The following is an 8,024-nucleotide window of genomic DNA, read 5'->3' on the forward strand; positions in this document are numbered from 1 at the left end:
GCGCGCGCTCGCTCGAGCGGCGGCCGTTGAACGGGCGAAGCGCGTGCCCGCGCGAGCCCAACGGCCCCGCCCCGGCGGCAGGTGGGCGATGCCCAGGCCGTGGGGGGACGCCCCGCCCGCTAGGGTCCGCCGGAACGGGTTCCGTAAAGATTGAGGTGGGGTAGGGAGTACACGTGACCACCCTCCGCCTTCACAGTTGTGTAGTTAACGGGAAGGAAAGACGAATTTCTTCTCCCGACAAATAAAGCGATTCCCCCCATTCGGGGATGAAATTATTATTTTCCCAGTAGCTGGTCAAGCCAAACAACGCTGAAGTGTTAGTTTCAGTCAGGCTGTGGTTCCATCAGCGCCTCCCTAACTCCACGTGCAGCACCTGAGCCAGGCGTGCAGCATTCCCGTCTGTGCAGGTATGAATGCCTGCACGTTCCAGTGACGATGCTGAAAATACCTTCCTTTTGCCAAGTAAAGCTGTTGGAAGACTGCATACATCAGAATTAAAGCTACCCCTGGGCATTGCTCCACAATGTGTGATCACTGCTCCATCGATGAGGCTGCTCCCTCCTGTCCCACCTCTGCCTGGCCGGGTGCACCAGGCAGATGGCATCTGAGAGTCAATCCGGATTCTGTAGTGAATAAAGACACTAGAATTCTCACTTTTTAGTAGCTTTTGTTCCCTATTTTAACATTTTTTAACCATAGCATCTGATTTCCTATAGTTTGGGGGGGCATACAACTGTAATCAGGTTCACAAGCACACTATGTATCTTCAGAAGAGCGTGACACCTTCACACTTATCTTCCACAAATGCTTGAGGGAAATGTAACAGTAAAGGGGATGAATGTAGAAGGGGTTAATATATTTGTGGTACTGCACATAGCTGTTTTGGGGGGAAGCAGGTTGCCGTCTCGTGGGAACTTGACCACGGAGGTCCTTTGCTGTGACTTACATCCTCCCTTCACGCCTTCCTGCCTCCAGCTCCTGCCCCGCTGGTTGCTCCTTCCCCTGCCAGAATTACAAGGATCATGGAGCCCAACCCACAGGACCACCCAAAATTCAAACCTTATGCCTGAGAGTGTTGTCCTACCTGTCTCAGGTCCTTCAGCTCCCTCATCGCTGCTTCTGACCTTCATCACTTCCTGCACTCAGAGCAGCCTCCAAGGATCCGCAGATGCTGTCCCACCCCAAATACCTTCTGTGCTCTTCTCACCCTGCAGAAGTCCCCAATAAAAGAAGCAACAAAAGTTGCAGTCTTTCTGCTCCCTGGTTGTGCAGCATCCGACACAGGGTGCTTGGAATAAGGAGGAAGACCTCTGAGTAGCTCCTACGATTCACAGAGCAAACAGAAGGGCTGGACTGCGTTGTGGATGAGAACAAGAGGAGGCAGCACATATGTAAAACTCCTTTGCTGCACAGGAAAGCTGTTTGTACAGTGCTGCTATTGTTTGGAGCTGTAAGAGAACAGAACATGTTCATATATAAAAGTAGTTTTTAGGGGCATGTATAAACTGTCCAAACAGGGAAATTTTCACAAGATCATCAGAAGGAGCATCTTTGGTACCAATTTATTCATTCTGCTAAATGTTAATTTGCTGTTCAAACCATGGAAACATTAATCTCCTCCAGCCTAACCGCCTTCAGAAATGTTTTGTCACATGGAAAATTAAATGCATTTTCTCAATTTTATTCCTCACAAAAGTTAGCAAAAGCAACTTAGGAGCCAAAAAGCAACGTCAGGCTGAGCTAAATGGCCATCTCAGCAAACATGAGTCCCAAAGGACAGGCATTTGTCCAGATTAAAGCAACTGTAAAAAGGATTTTAAAAGAGAAAATGCCAGCAAAGCTTATGAGCAAATAACAGTCCTCTGTACCACCTCTAACATTTACCTCAAATTACCCCCATGATTTCCTATTCTTTCCTAGAAAGTGTTCCAGCCCTAAAGTTTTCTGCACAATTTGTCTTGTTCACCGTCTTTCTGACAGCATTACCATGTTCAGCGCAAGAACCAAGACTCCTGTGGGATCGAGTATGTAAGAGTTGAGTTGTTATTCTTCTTCTCACTTTTTTTTTTTAACCTTTTTTTTCTCCCCTTTTGGCAGTATCCCACAGTACCCCAGAACAAAGGAACTACCAGTTGCAGATGTCGGAACATCAGCAAAACATCCCAGGGCACAGCCACCCATCTGCAGAGAATCTGGAATCAATTTACAAGATGTATAAAAAGTATTGTAAAATTTTTTGAGACCCTCACAAGCTGTCACATTTAGGTGGTTCATGTTTGCAATTAACATAGTTGAATGCTTTATTTTCATAAGGATATGCTCAAAATTTAGACATTAGATGCTACTGCCCACTACCATAACTGTCTAATTTTTTAAGTGTTACCAGGAAGGACAAATCCTGAACAAAGTTCCAAAATCCATCTATTTTGCTTTTGGTACAATTGCAACAGTGTAAGCTGTAGCTTCATCCATTCCCACCATAAAAGGAATGCAGCCAATCAGTTCCAAATGTGTCAAAGGCTTTCTTCAAAATCCAGGGGCAACTCTTAGCTGAAGGCATTTACATGTGATGCTACTCATCTGCCATTTGTTCAGAAGTGCAATTTGCAAAAATGTGAATACAGCTCAAAAGGAGACCTTAAGTAAATCAATGGTGTGCAAAAATGATTTGCAGCTTGTCAGTATTTTCCTGTCAAAGGGAAGTACATCACCTGTTGTGACAACATATTTGCAGACAGCGGATTTACCACAGCGGCACCGCTAACTGATGCACATGTACAAGTTTTATCCCATAAACTCTAAAGCTTTCAAAAAACTGCCTACACAGAAGCCTCGCCCACTGCACTGACATGAAGCCACTTCGGTGATTAATACTAAAAGCTGCTGGAAACCCTAGCATAAGAATAAATCCATTAAAAGTCATGAAGGTCTCAGATACTGTAAAAACAAGGACAGTAATACAGTATTATATCTGTATATATGAGATATAGTTTTATAGATGTAGTATAGCGACACAACTGTGTTTTAAGACTGTCTAACATATCTTAGTACCATCATTTACATAGATCTCTGTGTGCTACATAAAAATATTTGATCTTTCTGAGCATAACTCTGTAACTATTTTCTCAAAACCAGCATGTATTTTTATTTTACTGGGAGATTACCCTGTAATTTTGAGTTATCTGACCCCTGTTATAAATTGATTCTTTGCACATTTAAGGCATGATCCACACCAAACCTATTCAGATTTTCTCTTCTGCCTTAGCCATGCCCATCACAGTATTAGAAAATATATGTTTAAAGAGTCTATGCTTAATGAAAATATAGAGCATATGAATGAAAAGTCTAACTGAAGGGGTAGAAAACACAGACTATCAGTAATCAGAGAGGTAGTAGCCCCGGATTAATAATCTGCTCATTAAAATGCCAGGCAGATATGCTATCTATAACTGCCATGATGTGTACAAAATGGGCTCACAGTTAAATAAAGAGCAGAAGAAAGCTTCAAACTGCTGGATGTAAATTTTCCAATGGGACATTGCCATTTCAATCAGATCTGTAGTTACTTTGCAGAAATATGATTTCACTGAAATACTGAGGGAGGGACAACATTAAGAGCATAGACAAGGTGTTTCATTTCAGAAAAACTAGTTTTTCCAAGTATTTTACTTATTATATTTTAAGATAACATTGAAATTTAAATGGACAATCTTAATGTTATCAAAATAAACTCTGTTAGAAAACTCAATCTTTTGCTGAAATTTTACTTAGTGGGGTGTTCCAAGAGTACGTTTGTATGCACGTGCATGCGTATTCTTGTGTGTGTGTGTTTCTTTCATCTTCCAATACGGAATGAAAACAGATTTTGAAAGAATAGACGAAAACTCCCACAAAACTGAACTTCTGTTTTTGGGGGTTTTTGAATTGTTTATTTAGTTGTTTTTTAAAACCAGGGGCCTTACAAAAGTTCCAGTAAGAAGTAGAATGATGCGCAGATCTAGGGCATTTTACCCTTGCAGATTATTTAAAGGTATGTAAAAATATCTGGTGCAGTAACATCAAAACAGACAATCCCAAAAGCTCTAAACCAGTACACTGAATTTAAAAGCTGACCTCTGAGGTATCTTCAACTGTTAGCTCTCAAAGCTATGCTTTCTCCAGCTGAAAAGATAGCTAAGGTTTATAATACAGTGCTGTTCCCTTAACTGATTTGGGATATCAGTTTGCATCTCTCCTTAAGAATTTTGGCAGCGATTTTGTGAACAGTGCCAATCAAATTAGCAACTTATGTCTGTTCAGATTAGTTTCTCACACAAAGTGCTCTTTACTAGAACATTAAATACCTGACCTTTTAATATTAAGGTTTGCACGATCAGGTTGTTGGCACTATGCAAACAATCTGTGACTCTCAGCCTTAGCTTCTCACAGTTTTTGAGAGGAAGGTTAGGAAAGACAGCATGGGCCCTCTGTCAGGAATTGCCTAGCTATGTCTGTTAAGAGTAATCTACCAAATACCCTCAAGTCTGCTGTTGTTGGATGAGGATCATAAACCTGACTCTTGAAGTAAATGATCTGGCCAAATACCACTCAGCATATGACTTCATGTTCATGAATAAATGATTGAGAAGCTCAAAAGGAATGTTTCCAGCAGTACCTTCCTTCTGTCAAATTCCGGGCTCCATGAGGTCAAATTTCCAACTTAAATACAGTTGGAAAGAGACCTGTAAGCTACGGCAAAGTGCAAAGATTTTTGTTCAGTTTCACGTTGCTAATCTATGAGTATTGCATCTGCTATGGAAATAAAAACCAAAAATGTAAATTAAAAAATGGATTTTGGTGCCTATTATTTTAGCTGTCATTCAGTTAGGCATGTGTCATGTGCAGACTTCAGGGCTGGATAAATTAGACAATGACTCTTAATGGTACACTCACCAAGAGCTCGATCACCTCAGGTTACTTGAGGCAAACAGAATTCTGCTGTGTTGCCTTGCACTGTTCTGAAACAAAAGCATAATGAAGACACAGTGCTGTTAAGAAAAGAAATGCAAAGAAGTTCCAAAGAAAACGTGCCTATTAGCAAACTTACTGCATCTTGCAAACAACAGAAAATATAAACTAAAACTGTACCAGAAAGTCCGGTGTCAGAAATAATCCAAAGTCCATGAGGACATACCTGTTTTTCCACAAGAAGCAGAAACGAAAGAAGGGAGATTCTTGCACAGAAGGACCTTCACCAGTTATCTCCCTCCCTCCTCAGAGGAATATCCTTAGCCCATCCCCATCACACCCCCAGAGGCAATGGCACATGCTGCAATTATTCCAGAGCTCTGTGTGTGCTGTTTGGACAGTCATGAAGCTGCTGAACAAAAAGTATAAATGACGAACTGTCATAATTGATGGATTCTCTTGGCCTTTTCTTCAATGGGGGCACTAACTCCATTTTCTCTTTCCTCTACATGAAGTTCATTTTCATGAAACTAGAAGTAACCTAATTATCTCTGGGATTTTGATGAACCTGATCAACTGTTTCAAAGCTGAGGCTCCCCTCAGCTTTGACAGGCAGAAGCATTTGGCAAAGCAAGCATATTCACATGAGCCTCATTTGCTCAGGAAATCAGGCTAATAATTTCAAACACTAGCAAACAGCCAACACAACTTCAGCAAAATAGGAAAAACAAGACATTTGGCTGCAACAGCAAAATAACACGTACAATTTAACATACATGTGACATGAACAGCAACAAAAGAACCTTGCTTTTTCAAAGAGATCTCAGGTAGGAATCTCTCAACACACAAGTGGAAGGAAACTGTGATACTCTTACAGAACAGCTCTGTGGACTTCTAATAAGAAAAACAGTAGTATACAATAGCAATCTGAAAAGAGGTAGAGGCACTGTATGGACAAACAACCATCTAGAAAATTATATCTTTTTTCAAAAATAAATCTGCTTCATTGATAAGACATCAAATGTAATTCCATAGAAGAAAACAAACAAAATCAATTACCTTTATTATTACTTAAAATATAAAAAGAGAGTGGGAAGATATGATCCAGCTCTCGTGGATTGCTATTTCTATTTAGAAAGATGATCCTGGAAGTTAACAGCATACTGCACCGGTTCCTGGCAGCACAATAACGGTGCTCTTGGGATCTGATCCCATAGTATGAGGAGAGGCTACAAATGGCTTTTGTGGAGACCATGCTGTATCGAGCTTTGATGACATAGCACACACAGAGGCAGAGTTGAAAATATCACAGTGCTGATAACTAAAAAATCACTTTGAATGGTATGCAGGATTTTCTGTGAGGGTGTTATCGAGGCTAGCTATTCACCAGCTGCACTGAGAATATGCTGATGGGAGAGATTCACCTGTGGTGGCCCAGGCAGGTACAAGCAGTGCATCCACAGGCTGCCGTGGCAGCATGAAGCTAACTGTCCTTCCAAGTAAAGGAAATGATAACAGCATGGCAACACACTTTATGGTGTCAGCTGCTCCCAAAAGCATGCAATCTCTGTTTCATTGACTAGCCCTGGCCAAAATTGCCCACAGCTCCTGCTCTTAGCTAACTTTAGCTAAGTCCCCTTCAGGATAGCAGGGGCTGCTTTTCCATAGCTGATCTGCACATGGCAGAAGGGAAGCTGGTCTCAGAAGAGAAGGATGATGTTATCTATCCACAAAAGAAAGTGCCTGACTAACACTGTCCCCTTAGCAACCGGTAATGCTGTAGCCACAGACAGACCTCTTAGGGTCTGTTCTTTGCAAAGAATTTGCATCTTCAACCAGTTTAATTTTTGCCTAATTGCAGTGACTTATTCTGTGCATCCTCCTGTGCAGCTGAGAGCTTAAGCCCAGCAAATTTAGCACCCAGCTAAATGTTTCTTCTACTGATAAAAGCTTAACTGTGCCTTTTAATTATTCTGAATATACCTAAGGTACATAGCAACATGTGATCTACTCTGATTTCTGGACTTAGCAGAGCTGTTTTTAATTCTGTTTCTGAACATATGTTCTGTTCTTACTTTTAAAATAACTAGCAGAATATGTCATTCATTCTGATGGCACTGCAAGTATTCTATTGATATATTAATGACACTACTGAATTTAAAGAATTTTTTTTCTAAAAATATATGCAACCTGCAAAATTGTTAAAAGTCACTGTTAAATGTGAAACCTATTTAAATATATTTCATGATTAATCTCTCTATTGCATTATTATTAAAAAGAGGGTGTTTTTTTTTTCCATAGGGGAAAAAGAAGTTTGACACCATGTTATATATAAACTGGAAGTACAGTCCTTGTTCTTTAAAATACCGCTTTTTTTAAAAAAAAAACAAGTGTAAGATTAAGAATTCTGAAGAAGGGCTATAGAACTGAAGTTGCAGCATTATTAGTATGAAGTACCCAGGCTTTATTTACATCTCTTATGGTAATAAAAAAACGTTACTAATGTAATTCATTAAAATTATTTTGTAATTCCTAGCTTTAGCATGATTTTGAAAGTTGCCCAACTTCCAGTCTGGGTGCTGTTTAGCAGGAACTACAACAAGAATTTCTGAAATGCACACACTCATCAACAGGGAACTTCACAATCAAAAAAAAAGGTAGTTTTGTTTTGTAAAAAAATCAGTAACAAATAAATCCAAGGTTAGTTTGCAACTGAACACAAAAGAAGCTGTTAAAAAGCCAATCAACTATGTTGCTCTCTAGCACTTCCTCAAGAGCCAGCTTCTTCCACAAGAAGAAACTGGTCCAGTCCTGGAGCAGCAGCAAAGTAAACATGATTCCCGAGGATACTGGCACAACTGCCAGCCTATGGTGGGACTAAAGTAGGATTAGTTTGGTAGGGGCACGAATGAAGTGAGTTTGTAAGGTACAGAAACATATGACAGGGGCAGAAATGCATTAGCCAAATAGCTTTAAAACCATTATTTCTGCCTGACGTGAGCTGGACTCTGGCATAAATTTGCATTAGCCATCTAAATGGTTTTCACAAAAAGATGTATCTTAACTTCTCTGTTGTC

This window comes from Numida meleagris, chromosome 3 (assembly GCF_002078875.1).
Source record: "Numida meleagris isolate 19003 breed g44 Domestic line chromosome 3, NumMel1.0, whole genome shotgun sequence".
NCBI lineage: Eukaryota > Metazoa > Chordata > Aves > Galliformes > Numididae > Numida > Numida meleagris.